Here is a 27,656-nt window from a genome sequence, read left to right as displayed (position 1 = left end):
GCACCCCACCCCACTGACTTGTTTACAAAAGCCTTTGTATTCAACTATGAAACAGCAACACTCTCAGAGCCCCTCTCCACAGTGAAAAGCTTTCTTCTTTCACTTACTAAACTTTTGCTCCAACCTCACCTTTGCTGTCCACACTCCTTAATTCTCTTGGTCGTGAGACAAAGAGCTCAGATAACACCCCAGACAACAAGACTGCTCCAGAGACCCTAGACGGCTTCAGGATCACTTGAGGCCAGGAGTTCAAGAGCAGTTTGGGCAGCACAGTGACCTCATCTCTACAAAAATTTAAAGAATTTGCTGGACATAGTGGTACACACGTGAGGTGGGAAGATTGCTTGAGCCCAGGAGTTTGAGGCTGCAGTGAGATATGATAGCACCACTGCATTCCAGCCTAGGTGGCAGAGACCCTGTCTCTAAAATTTTTAAAAATAATAATCCTATGGAATAAGAAGATCATAACCTTCTTATTTGAGGCCAAGAGTTTGAAACCAGCCTGGACAACATAGTGAGATCTTGTCTCTAGAAAAAAAATCAAAAAATGAGGCAGGAAGATGGCTTGAGCCCAGAAGGTCAAGGCTGCAATGAGCCACGATCATGCCACTGCACTTCCACTTGGGTAACAGAGCCAGACTCTGCCTCAATTAAAAAAATTATTTTAAAAAATCATAACCTTCTGTTTTACTTTTCCTGCTAAACAAAAAAGAAAGTCGTTGCACCAGATCAGCTTTACAGAATTGCAAAGTCTCTGGGTTCTAATGAATTATGCAAATGAGCTTAAATTTCCTGAGTCAGATGATCCTTGGGTGGGCTTGCTAGAAATGTTCTTAGCATGACATTCATCACCTTTCCCTTATGTCCAAGTTTTCTATAATGTTCCTTAACATGGGCTAGTGGTAGACCTGCATATTCACAGCAAAGCAGGAGTCAGTACTTGATTGTATAAAAAACAAAATGAAATAAAACCAATTCAAACTCATAAGGCATAGTGGAGTGAAGAAGATTTTACTAAAGACCTTACAGTGAGATTGAAGGGAGAGTTACGCTGTTTCTCTCACAGCAAAACTTATATCCTTAGCTTACCATGCTTGTTGTCTCACCTATGCTGCTTTTCCCTTGGCCCTCCCCAATTCCTTCTCTACCTACTCTATTTTTTTTTTCCTAGTAAAAAGGAATATACCTTCTTCAAGCTTGTATCCTCACACCTGGTATGTCTAGAATTGGTTCCTTACAGTGGGTTCCTGGCCTCGCTGACTTCAGAAGTGAAGCTGCAGACCTTCGCAGTGAGTGTTACAGCTCTTAAAGGTGGTGCATCCGGAGTTGTTTGTTTCTCCTGGTGGGTTCGTGGTCTGGCTACTTCAGGAGTGAAGCTGCAGACCTTCGTTTATGAGTGTTACAGCTCATAAACGTAGTGCTGACCCAAAGAGTGAGCAGCAGCAAGATTTATTGCAAAGACCGAAAGAACAAACCTTCCACAGCGTGAAAGGGTACACGAGCTGGTTGCTGCTGCTGGTGCAGGTGGCCAGCTTTTATTCCCTTATTTGGCCCCACCCACGTCCTGTTGATTGGTCTATTTTACAGAATGCTGATTGGTCCATTTTACAGAGTGCTGATTGGTCCGTTTATACAGCATGCTGATTGGTGCGTTTACAAACCTTTAGCTAGACACAGAGTGCTGATTGGTGCATTTACAAACCTTCAGCTAGACACAGAGCGCTGATTGGTGCGTTTTTACAGAGTGCTGATTGGTGTGTTTACAAACTTTTAGCTAGACAAAAGTTCTCCAAGTCCCCAATGGACCCAGGAAGTCCAGCTGGCTTCACCTCTCACTGGTACCTCAAAACCCAAAGCAATAAATGGCCATTTTACAAAGAAGATCCAAAATGAGTGATCAATTCCAAATCAATTCTTTTTGTTCCTCTTAATGTCACCACTGGTCAGAAGTAAGCCATTTTGCCTCAAGGAAAAAAAAATATGGATAAGATAAACAGGCTTATTTAGGCTTGTTTATTTCCAATCATTATTTTGGGACCTCTGATACTGTTCCATGTTTTAATATCTGTTCTAGCATTTACTATAAGGTAGGCAGTATCACCATGTAACAAATTAAGTAGCTGAACTCAAAGAGGCTGCCATCTTGCCAGTAGTAATAAAAAGCAAGGCCCGGGTCAAGACCCAGGGCTTCAAATTCCAAATCTGGAGTTGGTTTCTTATAGCTGAGATCAGAGGTTATAACCCTCTGTTCTGTTAGTAAATCTATGTTAGTAAATCTATGAACTGTTAGCTTAATCTAAAATGCTACTTCGAAATAATTAATTAGGGCCAGGCTCGGTGGCTCACGCCTGTAATCCCAGCACTTTGGGGAGGCTGAGGTGGGTGGATCACGAGGTTGGGTGATTGAGACCAGCCTGGCCAACATGGTGAAACCCTGTCTCTACTAAAAAATACAAAAATTAGCCGGGCGTGGTGGTGGGTACCTGTATTCCCAGCTACTTGGGAGGCTGAGGCAGGAGAATTGCCTGGACCCAGGAGACAGAGGTTTCAGCGAACTGACGTGGTGCCACTGCACTCCAGCCTGGGCGACAGAGTGAGACTCTGTCTCAAAAAAAAAGGAAAGAAATAATTAACTATTATTCTTCTCCTCCAGGATTTCTCATTCTCAGCACTATTGACATTTTTCTTTTTTGCAGGAGGCTGTCCTGTGCATTTCAGGATGTTTAGCAGCATCTTGTGCTGCTTAGAATCCATTTACTTGATGCCAGTAGCAACCACACACACACCTTTCCCCAGTCATAACAAAATCAGCCTCAGTTGAGAACCACTGTTCCACTCTATGCTGAATTCCTGTGGAATTCCCATCCTCTGTGTTTCCTTCAGTCTGTAAGAACACATGGAATGTAGGCCCTGAATACCTCCTGCCTGTGGCCTCTGTTTGGTCCTCCTGGACTTCCTGTAGGCCCCTTGCCTGCAGTAACCAACATCCTCACTATGAACCTTTATATGTCCTTGGAGAGCATCCAAAACGTACTCACATCCGCTTGATTCTGTATGCTAGCTCATCCAGGCATCCTGAGTCCATGGCTATTCAAGACCAGAGGTTAAAATTGAATTGGCTGCCCAAGAATGATTTACTGGAGGCTTCTGGAAATGTCTCCCGCAACTGGATTAACTATTTTGATTAATTTGACCCGTCAGTTTGTTAGGAAGGAGGGGAATAGCCATTTAATTTATTCACTTAATTTATTCAACTGAATAATTTATTTAGATGCATTCATTTATTTATTTAACTGATACTGTGACTGAGATGACTTGCTTTTTTGACTAAATTGAACAGTTAAAATGATCAGATTAGTTGTGCATTGAGACTCAGGCTGAATGCAGCTACTATTTCAGTGCAAATGATTTCATATCCTTTATTCCCCAGAGAATGTAGCTCAGTTAATAAATAATCACAATTTTTATTTAGAGGTTGTTTCTAATTAGTTCTTTTTTCTTTTTGTTGCAAAGAATATATGATTTTTTTCCTTACATTTCAAAAACAATAGTAAAAATAATGTTTGGGGACCCTTGTGCTGATATGACTGACTGTATCTTTCAGGCAAGAGAGAGCGTCGTTTACTGTCACATACAGAGAACTCAGTACAATAAATGTGTGTCATTGTACATCCATGGTGGATTTCCTGTGTGATGGAGGGGAGAAAAAGAGAAGACAGAGCAGAGGGTTCTCTTCACACTAGATTTCTTAGGGAGCTCATAAAAAGGATTTACTGTATTTTGATTAATCCATCCTTCATCCACCTTGAGTGTCTCCATGGCAACCGGATATTTGTTTCCCAAAGATGGGCTTTCAGACTATGGAAGGTTCATTCAGCTCCATACAAAACCCCCTGTATTCCTGAGAACCACATCTTTGAAATTCAGCGTGCATAGACAACCACTCCCAAACCCTTGTCTGTGTTACTGATGCCAGTGTTACTATCATTTTATCAATGACAAGACATGATCAATTTTTGAAGCATTTTCTCAGCGTTAACACAGACATCTGTTTTGCCTCTATTCCTCAATAACATTAAGTATTTTAAGCTTAGCCCAAAGGAAGCGAACTAAGTAGTCATTATGGGACTGAAAAAAAGAAAAAAGACACCATGTCAAATGTTGATTAGAGTATTTCAGGGCATAGGTCTGTAGTACTGCACCAATTGGATGCTCTTGTAAATAAAAATAACTTATCAAAAATTAATGATCCTGGCTGGGTACGGTGGCTCACGCCTGTAATCCCAGCATCCTGGGAGGCTGAGGCGAGTGGATCACTTGAGGTCAGGAGTTCGAGACCAGCCTGAGCAACGTGGTAAAACCCCAATTCTACTAAAAATACAAAAAAATTTAGCCAGGCCTGGTGGCACATGCCTATAATCCCAGCTACTTGGGAGGCTGAGGCAGGGAGAATCGCTTGAACCCGGGAGGCAGAGGTTGCGTGAGCCAAGATCACGCCACCGTACTCCATCCTGGGAGACAGAGCAAGACTCTGTCTCATAAAAAAGAAAAGGAAAGGAAAGAAATTAATAATCCCTTTCTTAGCCAGGCATGATGGCATGCACCTGTAGTCTCAGCTACTCAGGAGGCTGAGGTGGGAGGATTTTTTGAGCCTGGGAGGCGGAGATTGCAGTGAGCTGAGACTGCACCACTGCACTCCAGCCTGGGTGACAGAGCGAGACCCTGTCTCAAAACAAACAAAAATTAAATGTGTACTAGCATGAAAAGGACACATATTTCATATATGAGGTTGCATGACTTGCCCATTGTCTCACATGAGTTAGAAACCTGGCTGACACGGGAGTGTGGAGATCCAAACTCCCAGCACACAGCTCTGCAGATGCCCCACAACAGGATTTCCATCCTCGGCTCCCAGGCCAGCCTGAACAGTGCTGCGATGATGGACCGTGTGTGAGTCCTCTCTCTGAGAAGAATTCATTCCTTTCTGCCTTTCCCAAACTCTCTGCTCTTCAATATGGAAAGATGGCATGGATGGATGGATGGATGGATGGATGGATGGATGGATGGATGGATGGATGGATAGATGGATGGATGGATGGAAAAGCTCTGGAAAATAACATCAGTTGCTTTTTGTTTTGCTTTGTTTTAACCACATATCCCTAAAAGGCATTATCTGGGGGCAATTTCACTTTATTCTTATAGAAATACCTTATATTCTTCTGTATTCTTTTCTTTTTCATGACCACAAATTACATTTATAATCAGCAAAAACAACAAAAAAGATTTCCATTTTGGAAAAAAACAAAAACCAAAAAAGTAGTCGCCAAAATCCAAAATAGACACCAAAAATCTATTTCTGATGTAAGAAAACAAAACACAAAACAAAAAAAACACATGACCATTTATGCAACTCTAATGCAATAAGTAGGATTTGCACAATTTCTCTCATTCTTTTATTTGAAAAAAATTCACCAAGTGGATTGTAATGTCTTCATTAATGATTAAAGTAATAAAACCAGGTTATTTTACTCATATTATGGAACTAATAATTTCAACTCTTTTTCCCCTAAAAGTAATATTGAATTGGTCTGACACACGGTTTAGGAATCATAACTTGAATTATTGGAATTCATTCGGGAAGCCCAGCCTCACTTAAAATTGCTGCTGTCTGCAATGTAATAAATGTGATCGATGGCCTTCTGCAGCTATGCAGTTTAGCTGCTCCTTCGTTGTTGAGGGAGAGGCCCCTCTGTGTGTATACATGTGGGTATTTCTTGAACGCTCTGCAACTGTTTCCAACAGGAACTAGCTTTGAGCCTCCTGCTCACAGTTAGCTAAGAATATCCTGTTATTTTCCAATTATCATAGAACAATTTAGATTACCTGTAAGAAAAAAAATCTCATTGAAGATGGATGACTCGTAAAACAGCAAAAATATAAGCACAAGGAGCCCTTATTAGTTCTGTTTCTCTTGATTCTTTGTCATTTTGAACTAGAAGGAAAAATTGGTTTCTACTGGTAACTAGAACTTTCACAAGATCATCGAATTAAGCAAAGTCACACCAGAAAATTTAAATTAGTCTCAATGTTGTTCATTAGAAATAAGTGTTTAAATACACTTTCAAACAAAGTAAATGCAGATTTTAGTCAGTGCCTTCCCCCAACATATCTCCAGTATTTCTTCTTCTTTTCTTTGTCTTTTTTTATGAGACAGGGTCTCACTCTGACACCCAGGCTGGAGAGCAGAGGCACCAGTATAGCTCACTGCAGCCTCAACCTCTTGGGCTCAAGCAATACTCCTGCCTCAGCCTCCCGAGTAGCTGGGACCACAGGCACGTACCACCATACCTGGCTAATTTTTTAAATCTTTTGTAGGGATGGGGTCTTGCTATGTTTCCCAGACCGATCTCAAATTCCTGGGCTCAAGCAATCTGCCCATCTTGGCCTCCCAAGTGCTGGGATTACAGGTGTGAGCCACTGCACCCAGCCAGTATCTTCAGTATTTCCGTACCTCCTCCCTGCTCTCCTTTTTTTCTTCCGTTGGACTTAACACTTCAATTCATAATTTTAGGAATAAATTATTTGACACTTCTCTTGCAGTCGATTACAACACACCCATGTATAGGAATAAAGCAGAGAACTTAAGCAACACACTCTACTACCATGTGAGATGTTTAACTCCTAAAGCAAATTATCTTCTTCACTTAGTAAATTTATGAATACAGGTTAAATATCCCTTATCTGAAATGCTTAGGACCAGAAGCATTTCAAATTTCAGACTTTTTCAGATTTTGGAATATTTGCTTATACATGAGATATCTTAGAGCTGGGATGCAAGTCTAAACACAAATGTAATTATGTTGCCTATATCTTACGCACATAGCCTGAAGGAAATTTTATACAATATTTTAAATAATTTTGTGCATAAAACAAAGATGGTGCACATTGAACTATCAGAAAGCAAAGGTGTCACTATTTCAGCCACCCATGTGCATGTGGACAATCTGTGGTTGTTCGGCATCATCATTCCTGACACTGATTTATATACCGGTAAGCTGTCATTTTCTTCCACTTATTCACACATAAGTACTTAACAGTAAAAAAAAAAAAAAAAAAAAAAAAAAAAAAATCACATATGATTAATACAGTGCAAAAATCATGTGTTCAGGGTAACTAAGCAGCACAGTAGCATCCCCAGAAAACCTGTATCAGCCGCTAAACTGCAACAACAGCCAACAGCAGGCATTGTCTCTACCTACAATGTTGTGCTTTTGGTTAAGGGATTACTTTGCACTGTATTGTAATTTTTAGGTGAGAAAAAACATCCAAAGCGACTAGTTGAGAGACCAGGAAGTGGGTCATCTAGACACGAGGAGGCATTCTGCTTGGTGGCTTTTTAAAATTTTATTTTATTTTATTTTATTATTTCATTTTATTTTATTTTTTGAGACAGAGTTTTGCTCTGTCACCCAGGCTGGAGTGCAGTGGTGCAATCTTGGCTCATCACAACTTCCACCTCCCAGGTTCAAGCGATTCTCCTGCCTCAGCAGCCTGAGTAGCTGGGACTACAGGCACATGCCACCATGCCTGGCTAATTTCTGTATTTTTAGTAGAGACAGGATTTCACCATGTTGGCCAGGATAGTCTTGATCTCCTGACCCTGTGATCCACCCACCTAGGCCTCCCCAAGTGCTGGGATTACAGGTGTGAGCCACCGCACACGGCCTGGGTGGCTTTTAAAAAGACTTCCTCCTGAGTCCTCTGCCTCAGTAACCACAGTTTTTGTCACAGAAGTCTCTCTTTGATTTTATATGAATACACGCTGCTCTATTGCAGCAATAAACCCATCCCACATTTTCAGCACGTTGTCTATCGGCCCTTTTTCTGCAGTGTTAATACTTCAGCATCAACATTATCACAGCCTCCTTGATTCAGGACTATTTCAGCTATTTCACTATCAGTCAGTGAATGACAATTAGAGTCTCATTATAGATGTTAAAAACTTCTTCGATATCCACGTCTTTCAGGATACTGACAGACTCTGAAGGTATACTGTTTGCATATGTAAGGAAGTCAGGGATCTTTTTTTTTTCTCTCACTTGATATATGGAATTCTTCAAAGTCATCACTTTCTTCGTTATCATTACTGAACAGTCTCAGGGTGGAGGTTGCACCAGGCATGCACAGTTGTGTCTTTAGTCACTGTGTTCCAAGCACTGCCACAACAGCATCCTTCCTGCTAAACTCCTTTTGAAAACCTTTCAGAGCTGTCCAAGGGCAGTGGGTCACCGTAATCCCAGAACTTTGGGAGGCCGAGGCAGGCGCATCACTTGTGGTCAGGAGTTCTAGACTGGCTGGCCAACATGGTGAAACCCCATCTCTACTAAAATATAAAAATTAATGGCCGGGCGCGGTGGCTCAAGCCTGTAATCCCAGCGCTTTGGGAGGCCGAGACGGGTGGATCACGAGGTCAGGAGATCGAGACCATCCTGGCTAACACGGTAGAAACCCCGTCTCTACTAAAAACTACAAAAAACTAGCCGGGCGAGGTGGCGGGTGCCTGTAGTCCCAGCTACTCGGGAGGCTGAGGCAGGAGAATGGCGTGAACCCGGGAGGCGGAGCTTGCAGTGAGCTGAGATCCGGTCACTGCACTCCAGCCTGGGTGACAGAGCGAGACTCCGTCTCAAAAAAAAAAAAAAAAAAAAAAAAATTAGTCGGGCGTGGCGGTGGGCACCTGAAATCCCAGCTACTCGGGAGGCTGAGGCAGGAGAATCACTTCAGCCTGGGAGGTGGAGGTTGCAGTGAGCTGAGATCATGCCACTGCACTCCAGCCTGGGTGACAGAGCGAGATTCTGTCCCCCCCAAAAAAAAAGAAAGAAAGAAAGAAAAAGAAAATCTTTCAGGGCTGGGTATGGTGGCTCACACTTGTAAACCCAGCATTTTGGGAGGCCAAAGCAGGCAAATTGCCTGAGTCCAGGAGTTCTAGACCAGTCTGGGCAACATGGCAAAACTCCATCCCTACCAAAAATACGAAAAAAATTGGCCAGGTGTGGTGACAACGCCTGTGGTCCCAGCTACTTGGGAGGCTGAGGTGAGAGGATCACTTGAGCCTGGGAGGCAGAGGTTGCAGTGAGCCAAGATCGCGCCACTGCATGCCAGCCTGAGTAACAGAGTGAGACCTCATCTTAGAAAAAGAAAAGAAAGAAAACCTTTCACACTTATGCTTCTGTTCACTACTGCTAGCATGCTGTTAAAGAAAGAGTTTTTATATCTACTATTCATTAATCCAAGGATGTCCTGGTCACATGACTGAATTAATGAAGTCACATTTTTGAAGAAAATATATGGAATAGACATTGTTTTTTATAAGAGTTTCAGCTCAGCCCAGTGCCACGACTCACGCCTGTAATCCCAGCACTTTGGAAGACCCAGGCGGGCAAACCACCTGAGGTCAGGAGTTCGAGACCAACGTGACCAACATGGAGAAACCCTCTCTCTACTAAAAATACAAAATTAGCCGGGCATGGTGGCACATGCCTGTGATCCCAGCTACTCGAGAGGCTGAGGCAGGAGAATCACTTGAACCTGGTAGTTGGAGGTTGTGGTGAGCTGAGATCACGCCATTACACTCTAGCCTGGTGACAGAACGAAACTCTGTCTCAAAAAAAAAAAAAAAAAAAAAAAAAAAAAAAAAAAATTCAGCTGAAGGATGAGCAGAACATTGGTCAAGGAATAACACATCTTGCAGTTGCCATCCAGCCCATCTTCCCTGCAGTGAGCACAAGCCACTGGTACAAAATGTTTGTGAAATCAACCAGAAAAGATCTCCTTGGTGATCCATGCCTTTTTGTTGGCATAACAATGGACTGGTAAGAAAATCAGTCCTTTAAAACAGTGAGGACATAAGCTTTTGCCTTCACAGCAAACTTACATGTAATTGTGCTGGCTGCATTAGCACATCTCAGCATTGTTCTGTCCTTGGCCTTTTTAATTCCTGTAAGGCTGTTTCATCAGTTATAGTCAATGTCTTTCTGGGGCAAGAATGCCAAAACAGTGATGGTTCATCAGCATTATGGATTTGTTCTGGTGTCAGATTTTCATCATTGACAACCTTGGCAAACTCATCAGTGATTTCTCTGCTGATTCATGATCAGCAGATACTTTCTTGCACAAAACTTTAAAAATTTAATGCTGTGCTTTTTCTTAAATTTCTGTATCCAGCCTGTCGAATAATCTCAGTTCCCTTCAATTTCCAGTTCATTGTGATAGATCTTTGCTTGTTTCATGATCAGCTTACCATTAAGTGGCATGTGTTCACTGTGACACTGACAGATCCATTGCTTTAAAACATAATGGAGATCTTCACTTCTGGCTTCAAGCAGTGTTTCTCTCGGTATCTTAAATTCTGTTCATCCCTTTCAGCATACAACTTCAACATTTTATCCTTATGTTTCTTCAGGTCTTTTTTTAAATTTTTAAATTATTTTTTCCTCTTTTTCTTTGGTTGAAACAAGATCTCACTCTGTCACCCAGTCCGGAGTGCAGTGACATGATCTCAGCTCACTGCAACCTCTGCCTCCCAGGTTCAAGCGAATCTCATGCCTCAGCCTCTCCAGTAGCTGGGATCACAGGCATGCGCCACCACATCTGGCTAATTTTCGTAATTTTTAGTAGAGTTGGGGTTTCACTATGTTGGCCAGGCTGGTCTCAAACTCTTGACTTCAAGTGATCCGCCTTCTTCAGCTTCCCAAAGTGCTGGGATTACAGGGGTGAGCCACTGAACCCAGCTCTTCACGTCTTATATGGTGTTCCTTCCAACACCACACGCTTCTGTAAGATGTTTCACACTGACACCACTGTCCAGTTTCTCCAACGGCTTGACTTTCTGTGCTATAGACAAACACACATGCTTACTCTTTTTCTTATCACTGTTATCTATAGCAGTATCTGCAGGCCTTTTTGACATTTTCAAGAATATCGTTACACAACAGAGCTGAGAATAAGCACAAAAACATGAGTAATGTACATGAAAACATAATTCAGCCTGTATGTGTGCCATTTTATTACAGTTTATCGGTGTGCCACGGAATCTGGGCGTGCATGGAAAACATATATTGAAGCTGAAGAGGACTGAGAGGGTCTTTTTTTCCATTAGGTATACTGAATAAACTGTATGTTGTGTACCTATGTTTGGACTGCAACCCACCATATGAAACCGGGTGTGGGATTTTCCACATGTGGTGTCATGTCAGTGCTCAAAACGTTTCAGAGGCTGGGTGTGGTGGCTCATGTCTATAAATCCCAGCACTTTGGGAAGCCAAAGCAGGAGAATTGCTTGAGTCCAGGAGTTTGAAACCAGCCTGGATAAAATGATGAGACCCTGTCATTACAAAAAAAAAATATATATTTTTTTTAAATTAGCCTAGTGAGGCCGAGTACGGTGGCTCATACCTGTAATTCCAGTACTTTGGGAGGCCAAGGCAGGCAGATCACTTGAGGTCAGGAGTTCCAGACCAGCCTGGCCAATATGGATGAAACCCCATCTCTACTAAAAATACAAAAATTAGCCTGGTGTGGTGGCACAAGCCTGTAATCCCAGCTACTCAGGAGGCTGAAGAAGGAGAATCACTTGAACCCGGGAGGCGGAGGTTGCAGTGAGACAAGATCACTCCAGCCTGGGCAACAGAGCAAGACTCTGCCTCAAAAAAAAAAAAAAAAAAATTTGCCTGGTGTACTGCTGCACACCTGTGGTCCCAGCTACTGGGAGGCTCAAGCAGGAGGGCCACTTGAGTTCAGGAGTTCAAGATTGCAGTGAGCTATGGTGGTGCCACTGCACTCCAGCCTAGGCAACAGAGGAAGATCCTGTCTCAAAGAGAGAGAGAGAGAGAGAGAGAGAGCGAGAGCGAGAAAGAGAGAGAGAGAGAGAGAGAGAGAGAGAAAGAAAGAAAGAAAGAAAGAAAGAAAGAAAGAAAGAAAGAAAGAAAGAAAGAAAGAAAGAAAGAAAGAAGAGAGAAGAAAAAAAATTCCAGATTTGGGAGCATTTTGGATTTTGGACTTTGAGAATAGGAATGCTCAACCTGAATAAATAAATATTTGCAAAGAAAAACTGAACTGCACAGGAGCCTTATCAGGTATTTATCTTAAACACAGTCCCAAACCCTTGAAACACGGGATTGTTAATTTGGAAGAAACCTCAGAGACTACTTCATATATGGTAACACTGAGGTAGATTGAGCCTGAGGAACTTATACCATATTGCAGAGCTAGTTAGTAATGATTCAGCCCTTCACTATCATCTTTCCATCTTACTCTTTGCTTTTCCACAGGAGGAAGAGAAAAGAAAGGCATGTGCATGACTTTCCTCATTTAACACCACAGTCGCAAGGTGCATGTTGTTATCCTGATTGACAAGATGAGTAAACTAAGACCCTGATAAGTTGTATAGTTAGTCCAAGGTCACAAAGCTGCCAAGGGAAAAAGTGGAATTGGAACCTCAAATTGTAACCTGAGTGGATTCTATAAGCAGTCTTTGTCCAAGTTCAGACAACAATGAAAAGAGAATATTTTACTGACAATTTAGAAGGATACATTGAGGAAACTTCACATCATATATCACATTAGGCAAAAACTTAAAAAAATTATTCTGTAGATATTTCTGCTAATTCCTCCCCCTCCCCAAAACTTGTTACTTTCCGACGTACCTGGTTTTTCTTTATAATGTTACAAGGGAAATAAATTACAATTACTTAATCAATATGAAAGGTAAGATTTCTGTGAAAAGTTTCTCCTGCCTGTCATCAAGACTGCACATGGGCTGGGCGCAGTGGCTCACATCTGTAGTCCCAGCTACTTGGGAGGCTGAGGCATGAGAATCACTTGAACCTGGGAGGTGGAGGTTGTGGTGAGCTGAGATCACACCACTGGACTCCAGCTAGGGTGACAGAGTGAGACTCCTTCTCAAAAAAAAAAAAAAAAAAAAAAAAAAAAGTGCACATGTATGTAACCTGTCATGATCCTTGGTGGACTGAACAAAGCGGGGCAAACAGGGGAATAAAAGACAAAGACAAAAGAGTATATTTGGAAGAAGGGGTCGGGGGCACCTTGCCTCTGGTGGACAAGGGCCCTGAGCTTTGCACAGCCCTCCGTATTTATTAGGCAAAAGAGATAGTGAGAAGGAGGGGGTGGTTGTTGGGTAATTGTCAGTTGGCTGTTTGGTTCACAGCAGGCTTGCGAGACTGCATCCTTTGAACAATAGGAGCTAGATTTCCCAGTAGATAACTTCAAGGAGCCCAGCGCCAGGGATTGATGGCCCTCAGCAAACCTTTTGGTGGCAGGCACAGTGTGAGTTTGCCCACATCCTGCATTCATGATAAGCAGTTTGCTTTGATCATCTGGCCTCCAGTGGAATGCTGAGTTGGTCACAATCCCTTTGGCCTTGCAAGCTCCTAACACACGTAGAAATGCTGCATAAACTTTACTAAAAATAAATTCTGAGCTGGACACAGTGTAATCACACCTATCTGTTGGTGTGCTTGTGTAGGAGAATCTGGGAGTGTACTGAAAAAATATATTGCAGCTGAAGGGGGCTGGGAAGGTCTTTTTTCCCTTAGGGAAACTGAACAAACTGTGTGTTGCCCACCTATGTTTTGACTGCAATATCTGGTGATGTTTGTTTGAGACCAGATTGGGTAACATAGTAAGATTCTATGTCTAAAAAAAAAAAAAATTATCCTGTTTTTAACAGGGTCTTACTCTGTCACCCAGGCTGGAGTGCAGTGGAACAATCATAGCTGCAGCCTCGAATTCCTGGGCTCAAGTGATCCTCTCACCTCAGCTTCCCCAGGAGCTAGGACTACAGGTGCATGCCACCACACCCAGGTACTTTTTATTTTCCAGTAGAGATGGAGTCTCACCATGTTGCCCAGGCTGGTCTTGAACTCCTGGGCTCAAGTGATCCTTCTGTCTTAGCCTCCCAAAGTGTCGGGATATCAGGTATGAGCCACTGTACCCAGCACAAAAAAATATATATTTTTTAATTAGTTGGGTGTAGTGGCACACACCTGTAGTCTTAGCTACTTGGGAGGAAGGCTGAGGTGGGAGGATTGAAGCCCAGGAGTTTGAGGCAGCAGTGAGCTAGGATCATGCCACTGTATTCCAGCCTGGGGGACGGAGAGAGACCCCTTCTCTTAAAAAATATATGTAATTTTTAAAAATAATCCCTTTTATTTTGGGAGACAGGATCTCACTATGTTGCCCAAGCTGGTCTCAAACTCCTTGGCTCAAGCAATTCTCCCATCTCAGCCTCCTGAGGAACTGGGATTACAACTAAAAAATTTTGGGCTGGGTTCAGTAGCTCACGCCTGTAATCCCAGCACTTTGGGAGGCTGAGGCAGGCAGATCACCTGAGGTTGGGAGTTTGAGACCAGCCTGACCAACATGGAGAAACCCCATTTCTACTAAAAATACGAAATTAGCTGGGTGTGGTGGCACATGCCTGTAATTCCAGCTACTTGGGAGGCTGAGGCAGGAGAATCGCTTGAACCCAGTAGGCAGAGGTTGTGGTGAGCCAAAATTGCGCCATTGCACTCTAGCCTGGGCAACAAGAGTGAAATTCTGTCTCAAAAAAAAAAAAAAAAAATTGGAGGCTGGACAAGGTGACTCATGCCTGTAATCCCAGCACTTTGGGAGGTCAAGGCAGGTGGATCACTTGAGCCCAGGAGTTAGAGAACAGCCGGGGCAACAACATGGAGAAATCCTGTCTCTACAAAAAATACAAAAATTAGCCGGGCATGGTGGCATGTGCCTGTGGTCTCAGTTATCCAGGAGGCTGAGGTCAGAGGATTGCTTGGGCCTGGCAGGTTGAGGCTGCAGTGAGCCAAGATCACAACACTGCACTCCAGCCTGGATGACAGTGAGACCCTGTCTCAAATAAATAGATATATAAATTTTTTGGAGGGGAAACATATGGCCAAACAAAAATTTAAAAAGCTAAGATGGCAAAAACAGACTAAACTTCAAGTCTAAGCAGCAACTGAAGGTTGAAACCAAAATGGCTCAGAGTTCCTGGCACTGAATGTGAACCTGAAAAGCTGGAGGCTAACATGCTGAAACCTACTCAGAAAGAAGAATGCAGCCCATGCCCTGTGCACAGAGCTGGACCAGAGCCATGTACACAATGCTGCTGTCTCCAAAATGACGATTTAGAAAACATTACCCAATAAAGTTTTGCAGGAGCAGTGGCTCATACCTGCAATCCCAGGTGTGATTGGGAGGCCGAGGTGGGAGGATCACTTGAGGTGAGGAGTTCAGATCCAGCCTGGCCAACATGGCGAAACCCTGTTTCTCCTGAAAATACAAAAATTAGCCAGGCATGATGGTGGGCACCTGTAATCCCAGCTACTTGGGAGGCTGAGGCACGAGAGTAGCTTGAACCCATGAGGCGGAAGTTGCAGTGAGCCCAGATCATGCCACTGCACTCCAACCTGGGCAATAGAGTGAGAATCTGTCTCAGAAAAAGGAAACATTATGCAATAAAGTTGATAGAAGAATGTAAAGAAGAATATAATTGGCCTGAGATGAGAAATAATTTCATAAACACAATTCGAAAGTACAACCCATAAAGCAAACTATTGGTGAATGGAATTATAGCCAGATCAAGGATTTCTATTCAATGAAAGACACCAGGGGAACAGTTATGAATAGAGAATATGCAAATATATTTGTGATGTCTATGAGAAGGAAAGGGTTAAGTAGTAAGTCTGCAGTCTCTTCTATTAATGGAAGAAAAGTGGATTACTGCAAAAATAGGCAGACTAGGCCTAATCTCCTTGTGAAAGTACTAATGACATGCCTCCTAGCTAATGGTATTTGCTAACAGGGAGTCTTTATCTATGGAATGCTTTTAATAGGAGAAACCTGGTTATTTATGATTGCTTATGTTAAACAAACCAGGAATCTATCGATTTATGGGCATGGCTCACTGGAAAATATTGTGTGATGGTTACAACCATCTGAGTGTAAATCGGAGATGTGTCATGACCTAAAAGAATAAATATTGATTTATACTATTTCTTTTTTTTTTTTTTTTTGAGACGAAGTCTCGCTCTGTCTCCCAGGTTGGAGTGCAGTGGCTTGATTTCCGCTCACTGCAAGCTCCGCCTCCTGGGTTCATGCCATTCTCCTGCCTCAGCCTCCCGAGTAGCTGGGACTACAGACACCCGCCACCATGCCCGGCTAATTTTTTGTATTTTCAGTAGAGACGGGGTTTCACCATGTTAGCTAGTATGGTCTCGACAGGATGGTCTCGATCTCCTGACCTCGTGATCCACCTGCCTCAGCCTCCCAAAGTGCTGGGATTACAGGTGTGAGTGATTTATGCTATTTCTAATGAACTTAGCTGAATCACTTGGTTAAGTGGGTGTTTGCCACGTTTCTCCATTATAAAGCTACTATCTTTTTTTTTTTTTGGACGGAGTCTCGCTCTGTTGCCCAGGCTGGAGTGCAGTGGCCGATTCAGCTCACTGCAAGCTCCGCCTCCCGGGTTCACGCCTAATTCTCCTGCCTCAGCCTCCCGAGTACTTGGGACTACTGAATCACCCTTGTTTTTTGTATTTTTTAGTAGAGACGGGGTTTCACCGTATTTGCCAGGCTGGTTCGATCTCCTGACCTTGTGATCCGCCCGTCTAAAGTGCTGGGATTACAGGCTTGAGCCACCGCGCCCGGCCCAAAGCTACTATCTTTCCCTTGAAATTAATAAGTATTTTATAAAGAGATACTTTGAGACTGTAAATATCATTTGTCATCGAATTTTCACTCACCGGATATGGTATCCATTAATGATTGTTTCCTAAAACAATTATTCTGTGGTGGTTGCCAAATGTTGATTTTTTAATTGAGTCACGTGTTCTACATGTATTCATTGATATTTTTAGCTGAGGAAGGACCTTTCCCTTTTCCCCCATTTATTTATTTATTTATTTGTTTGTTTATATCAGCAGGAACTCATAGATTTTTACTTTATTACTCATAGATTTTATGATATTCCTTGGGTTATATCAGGTTGGTGCAAAAGCTACTGTGGTTTTTGCCATTAAAAGTAATAACTTTTGGCCGGGCGGGGTGGCTAACGCCTGTAATCCCAGCACTTTGGGAGGCTGAGGCAGGCAGATCACCTGAGGTTAGGAGTTCAAGACTAGCCTGACCAACATGGAGAAACCCCGTGTCTATTAAAAATACAAAAATTAGCTGGTCGTGGTGGCAGGCACCTGTAATCCCAGCTACTCAGGAGACTGAGGCAGGAAAATCGATTGAACCCGGGAGGTAGAGGTTGCAGTGAGCCAAGATCACACCACTGCACTCCGGCCTGGTGACAGAGTAAGACTCCCTCTCAAAAACAAACAAACAAACAAAAAATTAGCCGGGCATGGTGGTGGGTGCATGTAATCCCAGCTATTTGGGAGGCTGAGGCAGGAGACTCATTTGAACCTGGGAGGAGGTTGCAGTAATAAACACAATATGGGAACACAGTTCTTTAAAAGAAAAATTTATCAAGTACATTTTAACCTTAGATAAAATGGATAATTTTTTTCCATCAGTTATTGGGGTACAGATAGTATTTGGTTACATGAGTAAATTTTTTAGTGGTGATTTGTGAGGTTTTGGTGCACCCATCACCTGAGCAGTATACACTGCACCATATTTGTAGTATTTTATTCCTCGCTCCCTCTCACTCTTCCCACCAAGTCCCCAAAGTTCATTGTATCATTTGTATGCCTTTGCATCCTCATAGCTTAGCTACCACATATCTTTTTAAAAAGTACACCTTACCAAATTTGATTTTTTTCAAAAGCTGACTGAACTAATAAACACTAAAGACATTTAAAAGGTAGTCAATAATTCCCTTTCTTGCTCCAAAGGACACTTTTTCAAGATGTTAAAATATAGGTTTTATCAAGCCTTCAGGAAATGCATAATCCCTGTTTCATATAAAATATTTCAGAGAATAAAAGGAGGAAAAGTCACCAAATTCAATTTACTTTGATGTCAAATAGAACAAAAACAATATAACCTTACTTATGAACATACATCCAAAATGCTAAATTTTATAAATAACAAATCAAATTCTGTAAAACAATTGATCCTCATTATGAACAGATTCTGTATCTGTGAGTTTGCCTACTTGCTAAATGTTTTTGTAACCCCAAAATCAATACTCACAGCACTTTCACAGTTATTTACAGACATGCACAGGGTTGCGAAAACTTTGAGTTACCCAACTCACACATTCCTAGCTGAAGTCAACAATGGTGACACTCTCCTTTCTTGTTTCAGCTCCTGTTCAGTAAAAGGTGCCGTTTTTGCAGCCTATTTAGTGCCATATTTTTCAAAAATTTGTGCTTATTGTTGGTAATTTACTGTTTGAAATGGTCCCCAAGTGTAGGACTGAAGTGCTGTGTACTGCTTCTAAGCACAAAAAGGTTGTGACGTGACCTGTAGAGAAAACATGTGCATTAGGTCAACTTTGAACAGGCATATGCATTATATAGTGGTACTGGCCATGAGCTGCATGCTAATGAATCAACAATATAAAATAAGGTGGCTTTATTTATGTATTTATTTTTTGAGATGGAGTCTCACTCTGTCGCCCAGGCTGGAGTGCAGTGGTACGATCTCAGCTCACTGCAGCCTCCGCCTCCCAGGTTCAAGCAATTCTCGTGCCTCTGCCTCCCGAGTAGCTGGGACTACAGGTGTGCACCAACATGTCCAGCTAATTTTTGTATTTTCAGTAGAAACAGGGTTTTACCATGTTGACAAGGCTGGTCTCAAACTCCTGACCTCAAATGGTCTGCCCACCTTGGCCTCCCAAAGTGCTGGGATTACAGGCTTGAGCCACCATGCCCGGTCAAAATAAGCTGTCTTTAGACAGAAAACACAAATAAAACAAGGTTATGTATTAATTGGTTGACTAAAATGTTGTGACCAGAGGCTTTCAGGAACCTAACTGTGTATTTCCTCTGGGAGCAATAGTTAAGTATTTGCTGATTCAGTATTCAAAGCAGCATAACTACTGTGAATAATGAGAATGGACTGTATGTATAGTACAAATGTGTTTGTGAATGCATACAGAATATATCATAGTCAAGTAAAGCTTCTCTCATGGATGCAAGGATAGTCAACATAAAATTTTCAACATAATTACCATGTTAATATAGTTGCCTAGTAGGTTCTCCCTGCTTGCTGAGCAATCAAAATCAATTCACTGAGACTGTGGCATTAAATTAAAGAAATAGTTTAATTGACATAAGACTGGCCATGTGGGAAATGGAGATATTACTTAAATCTGAAATTTTGGAGGCTAGGAGTTTTATGGGCAATTGGTAGGCAGGGGGTCTAGGGAATGGTTGCAGCTGATTGGTTGGAGATGAAATCATAAGAGTGTGAAAACCATCCTCCTGTGCTAAATCAGCCTCTGGGTGGGGCCACAGAACAAGCTGAGTCAGGAATCAGGAGTCTGGGTGTGGTATGTCAGTTGCCAGAATGCAAGTCTAAAAAAAAATCTCAAAAGACCAATCTTAAGTTTCACAATAGTGATGTTATCTACAGAAGCAATAGAGAAAGTCACAAATCTTGTGACCTCTGGCCCCATGACTCCTGAGCAGTAAGGGGTTATAGAAGCTACTCTTAAACTGTAGCAGAGTTCAGACCTCTCCCATAATCCTAATCTTGTGGCCTTTCATTAGTCTTACAAAGTCAGGTTTCCATTCTTGAGCAAGGAGGGACTTAGTTTTAGGGAGGGACTATTATCATCCTTGCTTTCAAGTTAAACCATGGGCAGGGCATGGTGGCTCATGCCTGTAATCCCAGCACTTTGGGAGGCCGAGGCGGGCAGATTACTTGAGGTCAGGAGTTCAAGACCAGCCTGGGCAACATGGCAAAACCCTGTCTCTACTAAAAATACAAAAAATTAGCCAGGCATGGTGGTGCATGCCTGTAGTCCCTACTACTCGGGTAGAGTGAGACAATAGAATTGCTTGAACCCAGGAGGCAGAGGTTTCAGTGAGCCGAGATTGCACCATTGCACTCCAGCCTGGGTAACAGGGCAAGACCCTGTCTCAAAAAAAAAAAAAAAAAAAAAAAAGAGTTAAAACATAAATTAAATTCCTCCCATGGTTAGCTTGGTCCATATCAAGGAATGAGCAATGACAGCCAGCCTGTGTGGCCAGAAGGAAGATGGAGTCAGCCACACTAGACTTCTCTCACTGTCATCATCTTTGCAAAGGCAGTTTCATTAACAGATTTTAGAAAGAGAAAATCAATGTAATCTTCTCAATAGATTGAGATAAAAGCACTCAGTAAAACTCAATATTCACTTATGACAAATGCTCTCAGCTAAGTAGGAATAAAAGACATCTTTAAACTCATCAATGGTTTGAAAAATGTATATAAAAATAAAATTTCATTATTAAATAATAAAAAAAGATAACATCCAAAGTTATTATGGAACCATATAAATGAAGACAGTACAATATAGGAACCAATAAACACACCCAACCACATATGAGACTTTAATATACTAGAGCGATGTCAACACAAACCACTAGAAAAATAATGGACAGGTCAATAAATGGTGCTGAGTCAACTGGATTACCATATGAGAACCATAACAATAAGAAATCTATTTCTATTTCACATGATGGGGAGGAGAAAAATACCAGGAGGATTACAGAATTCATTGCAAAAATAATTATTTAAAACTTCAAAGAAAAATATAGGATAGTATTTTTATACCTTTGGAGTAATGAAGAATTTAACAACAAAACTAATTTTTTAAAAGCAGAAATTATAAAGATAAAATATGTAAATTTTGGTATATCAAGATGAACATTTTCAAACAAAATCCATGCCATAATTATCGTTTAAAGACAAACCAAAAATGATTAGTATTCAGAATATAAAAAGAGGCCAGTCATGGTGGCTCACACCACACATGCAATCCCAGCACTTCGGAAGGCCAAAGCAGGAGGATCGCTTGAGCTCAGGCATTCAAGACCAGTCTGGAAAACAAAGTGATACTCCATCCTTATTAAAATGTATATAATATACATATATATTTTTACATACACATGTATATAAAGATAACACATGTACATATGTATATTTTTATATAAAAAATATATGTATATATAAAATAATAAAAAAAGGGCAGGCACAGAGACTCACACTTACAACCCCAGCACTTTGGGAGGTCAAGGCAGGAGGACTGCTTGAGCCTAGGAATTTGAGATCAGCCTGGACAACATGGTGAGACTCAGTCTTTACAAAATAAATTTATTTTTAAAAAGTTCTAATCTGCCTAAGTTTATCTTATAACTGTTCAAATTAGCATATCCTGTGACCCAAAAATTTCACTTTCGTAGCATTTGTATACAAGAATATAAGGAAACATAACAAATATGCTGAATGGTTTGTTACAAGAAAAGAAAATATTTTCAAACAACTCATTATCAGTTGAGAGACTGATAAATAAATGTTGGCATATTTACAAAGTAGAATGCTATGTGGGTGATAGTTTTAATGAAAGGATCAATCAATATGTATCGATCGGTCTGGAAAAAGGCAGTGCTGTGCAATGTATAAAAATCGTAGAATCATATCCATAGAATGATAGCATCTATGTAATTTAAAGTGTATACATGTATAAAAAGATGGGTTGAATCCACACCAGATTTATAATGGAGTGATGTGGGAGAGAATAAAGTAGGATTCAACTTTATATGTAATATTCCATTTTTATTATTAAAACTTTTGGAGAAAAGCGACAAAACAGTGGCACTGGTTAATTCTGATTGATGAATACAAAGATATTTGTTCTATTTTCGATGTAAAGATATTTGTGTTATATTTTATATCTCTGTACTCTTCTTTATTTGAGGAAAAAAAAAGACAATAGAAGAATAAAAACTGGCCAGGCACAGTGGCTCCTGCCTATAATCTCAGCATTTTGGGAAGCTACTGTGCGAGGATCACTTGGGGTCAGAAGTTCAATGTAGTGAGAGCCCATCTCTACAAAAACGATTTTAATTTAAATTTAAAAAGAAAAATGATAACTAATTTTTTTTTTTTTTGAGACAGGGTCTCACTCTATTGCCCAGTCTGGAGTGCAGTGGTGCAATCTTGGCTCACTGCAACCTCCTCCTCCCAGGCTTCCTTAGCCTCTCGAGTAGGCTGGAACTACACAGGTGTGTGTCACTAATGCCCAGCTATAAAGTCATAATTCTTGAAATTAGATATAATAAAGATGCAACATCATCAAGCTACAAATCCCTGAAAGGGATCCAGAAGTTTCCTTTATAAGGTTATTTTTAAATTTATTTATTTATTTGTTTATCTATTTTGACATGGAGTCTCACACTGTCACCCGGGCTGGAGTGCAATGGCGTGATCTGGGCTCACTGCAACCTCCGCCTCCCAGATTCAAGCGATTCTCCTGTCTCAACCTCCTGAGTAGCTGGGACTACAGACGTGTGCCACCACGCCCAGCTAATTTTTTGTATTTTTAGTAGAGACAGGGTTTCACTATGTTGGCCAGGCTGGTCTCAAACTCCTGACCTTGTGATCTACCCGTCTCAGCCTCCCAGAGAGCTGCGATTACAGGTGTGAGACCCCGTGCTCGGACTGTGATTTTTTTTTTTTTTTCCCCAAGGCAGTTTTGCTCTTGTTGCTTAGTCTGGAGGGCAATGGCTCACTGCAACGTCCCCGTCCCGGGTTCAAGCAATTCTCCTGCCTCAGGCTCCCGAGTAGCTGGGATTACAAGCATGTACCACCATGCCCAGCTAATTGTTTTATTTTTTTAGTAGAGAGGAGGTTTCACCATGTTGGCCAGGCTGGTCTCCAATTCCTGACCTCAAGAGATCAGCCCACCTCGGCCTCCCAAAGTGCTGGGATTACAAGCATGAGCCACCGTGCTCAGCCTATAATGTGATTTTTCTTTTTTAATGACATACCACATGATAAAATATAAGGCATCACTCAAAAAAACCTTGACAGAGTCATTAGTGACATAAAAAATGCTAATGATCACTAATATTCAGTGAAATAAGATAAAAATAAAAAACGTACATTTAATACCTTCTCACATAAAATAAAAGTATACAGATGCAATTGGAAAGAAACACAATTCAACCAGCAGTTATTTTTCTCATCTCTGGGTGATGTGATTCTCAAATGTAAATTATTTTCTTGTACATTCTGTTTTCCAGTTTTTCTAACTTGAAGATACTTTGAAATTAGAAAACTTTGTTTGTCTCCTGAATAGGAGAGGATTAAAGAAAAATAAAACAACAGCAACAAAAAACAAAGTGAAAAAAAAAGTTTGTTTTATTTTTTTCTATGTTTGCATTACTGCTTTTTTCTGTTACCTATAAATGATTTAAGAATTTGAATCAATTCCTAAGTAACATTTTAGACCAGTTCTTACCTGTGATTTGGAAACATTTAAAGCATTGAAATTAGGAAATCACTCCACAGTGAATGAAAGGATATCAGCCACTGCAAATGTCTGTCTAATCTTGGGACGTTGAACCAGTTTACTGAGTTGTAGGCGGAGCCAAAGCCTTGCCATAATCCTACCATTCACTGGCTGTGAGTAATAACCATCTGCTGGGGACTGGGGAGGACCCAGCTCAGTTTGACTGCCTTGGTTTGCATGATAAAGGAAGGTCACAGAAAGTCAATAGGATTGAGAGCAACTCTCCAGGTGGTAGAAGCGATCTGCAGGCAACCGGCAGAAATGGCTTCCATTCTAGGACTGCGGCTCTGTAAAGAGTGCTCTCTCGTGACCCGCCCGTCTGGCTAACACGGTGAAACCCCGTCTCTACTAAAAAATACAAAAAAACAAACAAACAAACAAACAAAAAAAAGCAAAAAAAAAAATAGCCGGGCGTGGTGGCGGGCGCCTGTAGTCCCAGCTACTCGGGAGGCTGAGGCAGGAGAATGGCGTAAACCCGGGAGGCGGAGCTTGCTTGAGCTGAGATCCGGCCACTGCATCCCAGCCTGGGCGGCAGAGCCCGACTCCATCTAAAAAAAAAAAAAAAAAAAAAGTTATCTCTCTTTGGACATTGCACTTCTCCAAAAGGATGTTACAAAACCAAATGAAAGTTAAATTCAAAAACTGCCTCTCTTTAGGTGGGCTTAGGCTTTTTGTGTTTTGTGTTTGTTTTTCTTCATTATTACACGGAGAAGAGGGGTGAAAGAAATATATAGAATGTGCTTTTCGTTTTTGGATCTCAAGGTGCAAAGAGTTTATCAGATTCTTCAGTTAATAGTTTATTATCATCATAGGCCAATGAATATCTGTCTTTTCTTCTGTTTAATTATAAAAATATTTCCTTCTTTAGACCCAAAGTCAACTCCTGAAAGGACACAAAGATAGATGTGTACCCGCCCCCCACCCGCTACACCCTTGTTCTGCTCTCTAATCTTTGCACGTACCAGAGGTTTCGTAAGTTCTGTAAGTACATGTTTTTCTTTCTGAGGCCAGGTCACAAGAAATGTTTAAGTAAGATAGCCAGGTCACAAGGTGTGTTTAAGCAAGATAGCCATAAACTGGTCGTGCAACCTGATGCAATATAATTAACTGCCTTTGTGTAAAACTGCTCTTCCGCCTCAAGGGTTGTACTGAAATATCAGAAATGGCGGGAACCAATCATAGTTTGCCAAATCGCTTTGTTCAAACTCCAGCCAATCATACCTCTAATTTGTATAATGATTCTATGCCTACTTTCCTTAGACTATATAACATTGTTCGGAGCTCAGTAGGGGAGCTCTCCTGCCCGTCTCGTTTCACGAGCAAGTGAGAGCTCCAGGTTCGAACCTGTAATAAAGATCCTTGCTGCTTAGCTTTGACTCTGGACTCTGGTGGTCTTCTTCCGGGAATAAACGGTCTGGGCATAACACTCCCACTCCCTTCCTCCTTCCCATTGTAATGTGCTGGCAAATGTTCACAAATATACATATGTTTTAGGAATGAATAGCCAACTGAGTCCTCTTAACTTTCTTTTCTTTTTTCTTTTTTTTTTTTTTGAGATGGAGTGTTTTTTTGCAGCCCAGGCTAGAGTGCAGTGGCGCAATCTCGGCTCACTGCAACCTCCGGTTTCTGGGTTCAAGCAATTCTCCTGCCTCAGCCCGGAGTAGCCTCCTGATTAGCAGGCACCCACCACCACACCCGGCTAATTTTTGTATTTTTAGTAGAGATGAGGTTTCACCATGTTGGCCAGGCTGGTCTCAAACTCCTGACCTCAGGTGATCCACCTGCCTTGGCCTCCCAAAGTGCTGGGATTACAGGCGTGATTCACCGTGCCCGGCCAGTCCTCTTAACTGTCTTACATGTTTATTACAATTTCCTGATAATTTTTATAAATTTAAGATATTCAGCAACTTGGATAAGGTCAACTATCCATAGAAAAGTTTGTCCAAACAACAGTCAGCATTACCAAGACACCTAGAAAAGCTCTGCTTACTCAAAAAAAATGCTGCCTATGGAATCATCAGTCAGACAAGAGCAAGCACAAAACACATCACTAATTCATTCAACAAATATTTATTGAGTTCTTGCATTGCCTAGCCAAGACTGGGCCTAGCAACTGGTAACAAATCTTGGTTGCAGTTCAGGCTCTGCCACTTATCAGCTGCATGAATTTGTGAAATCACTGAAATTCTTGATATCTAAGGTCTCCTCATTTGCAAAGGGAGAAAAATAAAACCCACCCTACCTCCTTGGAAAGATTGTTTTGAGGATAAAATTTAATGGGTATAGAGCAAATCACATTGAAAATATAAAGCACCATAAAACTTTGGTTTATTATTTTGTTGATATTGCTAAAAGAGAGAAAGAGAGCAGATATGAAGGGAAACGTGATGAGAATTAGAAGGAGTCGCTGAGGAACCTTACCATGACTACACTAGCCAGGTGCGGCCAAGCTGATGAAAGCTGACAATGAAACACTTTGAAAGAACTAAAGACCTTGAAAGAATGATCACAATCTCAGTCTTGACTGTTGATAGAAAAATTGTGATTGAGAAGTGAAATGAACCTAGAGGTCAATGAACAGCAGGCAGCTCCAAATTTTCTCCTAGTCCTAGCTTGGAGATACTGCTGGAGATCCCCAGTTTTGGAAGGCAGAAGCAGGATATCTCATGAGTAATGTCATCTGTTTGCCCAGATCCAGGGTCAGAATTCTTGTTACTATGGTTAGGGTAAGCAAACACCCACAGGAGTGGGAGAAATTGTGGAGTGCAGTTGAGAGCTCTAATAAAGCTCCTGTAGAAAGAACACACCGTAAATGTGTGAGCCAAAAGCAATTAGTTTCTCTAAAGAAAGGGGAAAAAAAATAAATGGGGATTTTAAGCATCTACTCCCTTTTATATATATATATAAAAAAAAAAGTAAAAAATGAAAATAAAATACATTGTTGCACTGATTTATCTCTAAATGGGTAGTAGACCAAACATTTGTTCCCCGTATTTTTTTTTTAAAAAGTAAAAATGAAAATAAGAAGGCTCGCTGCAACCTTGAAAGCATTATGCTGAGTGAAATAAGCCAGACACCAAAGGACAAATATTGTATGATTCCACTTAAATTAAATATCTGGATAGGCAAATACGTAGAGGCAGAAAGTACATGAGAGACTGGGGGTAGGAGCACTGGAGAGTATTGCTTAATGAGTACAGAGTCTCTGTCTGGAGTGACGAAAACATTCTGGAAATGGATAATGGTGATGATTGCACAACCTTGTGAATGTATTTTAGCACGACTGAATTGTACACAAAATGGTTAAAAGGCAAAACTTATGTTATATATGTTTTATCATACTTCTTCAAATGGGGGAAAAGGGCGCTGATTTGTCTTTTCTAAATGGCTAATAGACAAAACATCAGATCATAAGAATGCTTGGAATCCCAGAAGGATAAAGGGTGATCTCTTTAAAGCATATTGGTACCAAGCTGACACAGCCTGTAGGACTGTCTCTAACTCAGGGATATTTCCATCTGAAGAAGGAGTGGGAGACTGTGATCAACTTGAGGAGGGGAGCCCAGTTGAATCTGGTAGCCAGTAGATATTTAATAAGCACCTCCTGAGTGGATTATCTAGAATCAAAGCTCTCTCATGCATATATTCAAAAATGGTCATTGAGTGCCTCTAAATTACCAGGAACTGGACTAGGTACCTGGATGCCCAGGCAAATAAAACCAAAATATTTCATCCCAAAATATATTTTCTTGACATGTTTCAAGATGGCTGTTCAGAGGGGCTGGAAATGAAAGAAGAGCTGAAAAGCTGCCTTTTGTGAGGGAGATTTGCATCTGCAGAGAATCAACATTGACGCAGTCAGGCTTTCTCTGTGGCCCTCCCTTGTCTAGATCTAGGAAAGATTAACGGAAAGTCTGATGCCTTCAGGTCTGAAAGAAACACTTACCATCTATTCTCTCTGAGGGTGGCTACCTGCACAGTTTCATCTGTGTAACAAGATGACCTTTGCTAGCCAGGCCTCTTCTTCTGTACCTCTCATAACCTGTTTTGCCACCATAACCCATTCTGCCACCATAACCCATTTTGCCATGACTTAAGCCCCTAATCTTTCTGTAACCTCAAGATGGCA

General features: G+C 41.4%; 1 pseudogene; it reads left to right on the top strand.

Moving 5' to 3' along the window:
- Positions 1-6,935: 6,935 nt before the first annotated feature.
- Positions 6,936-27,656, top strand: part of LOC126950799 (uncharacterized) — a 28,283-nt pseudogene continuing 7,562 nt past the window's right edge.

Source organism: Macaca thibetana, chromosome 3, assembly GCF_024542745.1.
Source record: "Macaca thibetana thibetana isolate TM-01 chromosome 3, ASM2454274v1, whole genome shotgun sequence".
NCBI classification, from domain to species: Eukaryota; Metazoa; Chordata; class Mammalia; order Primates; family Cercopithecidae; genus Macaca; species Macaca thibetana.
This window is presented reverse-complemented; position numbering and strand designations above follow the sequence as displayed.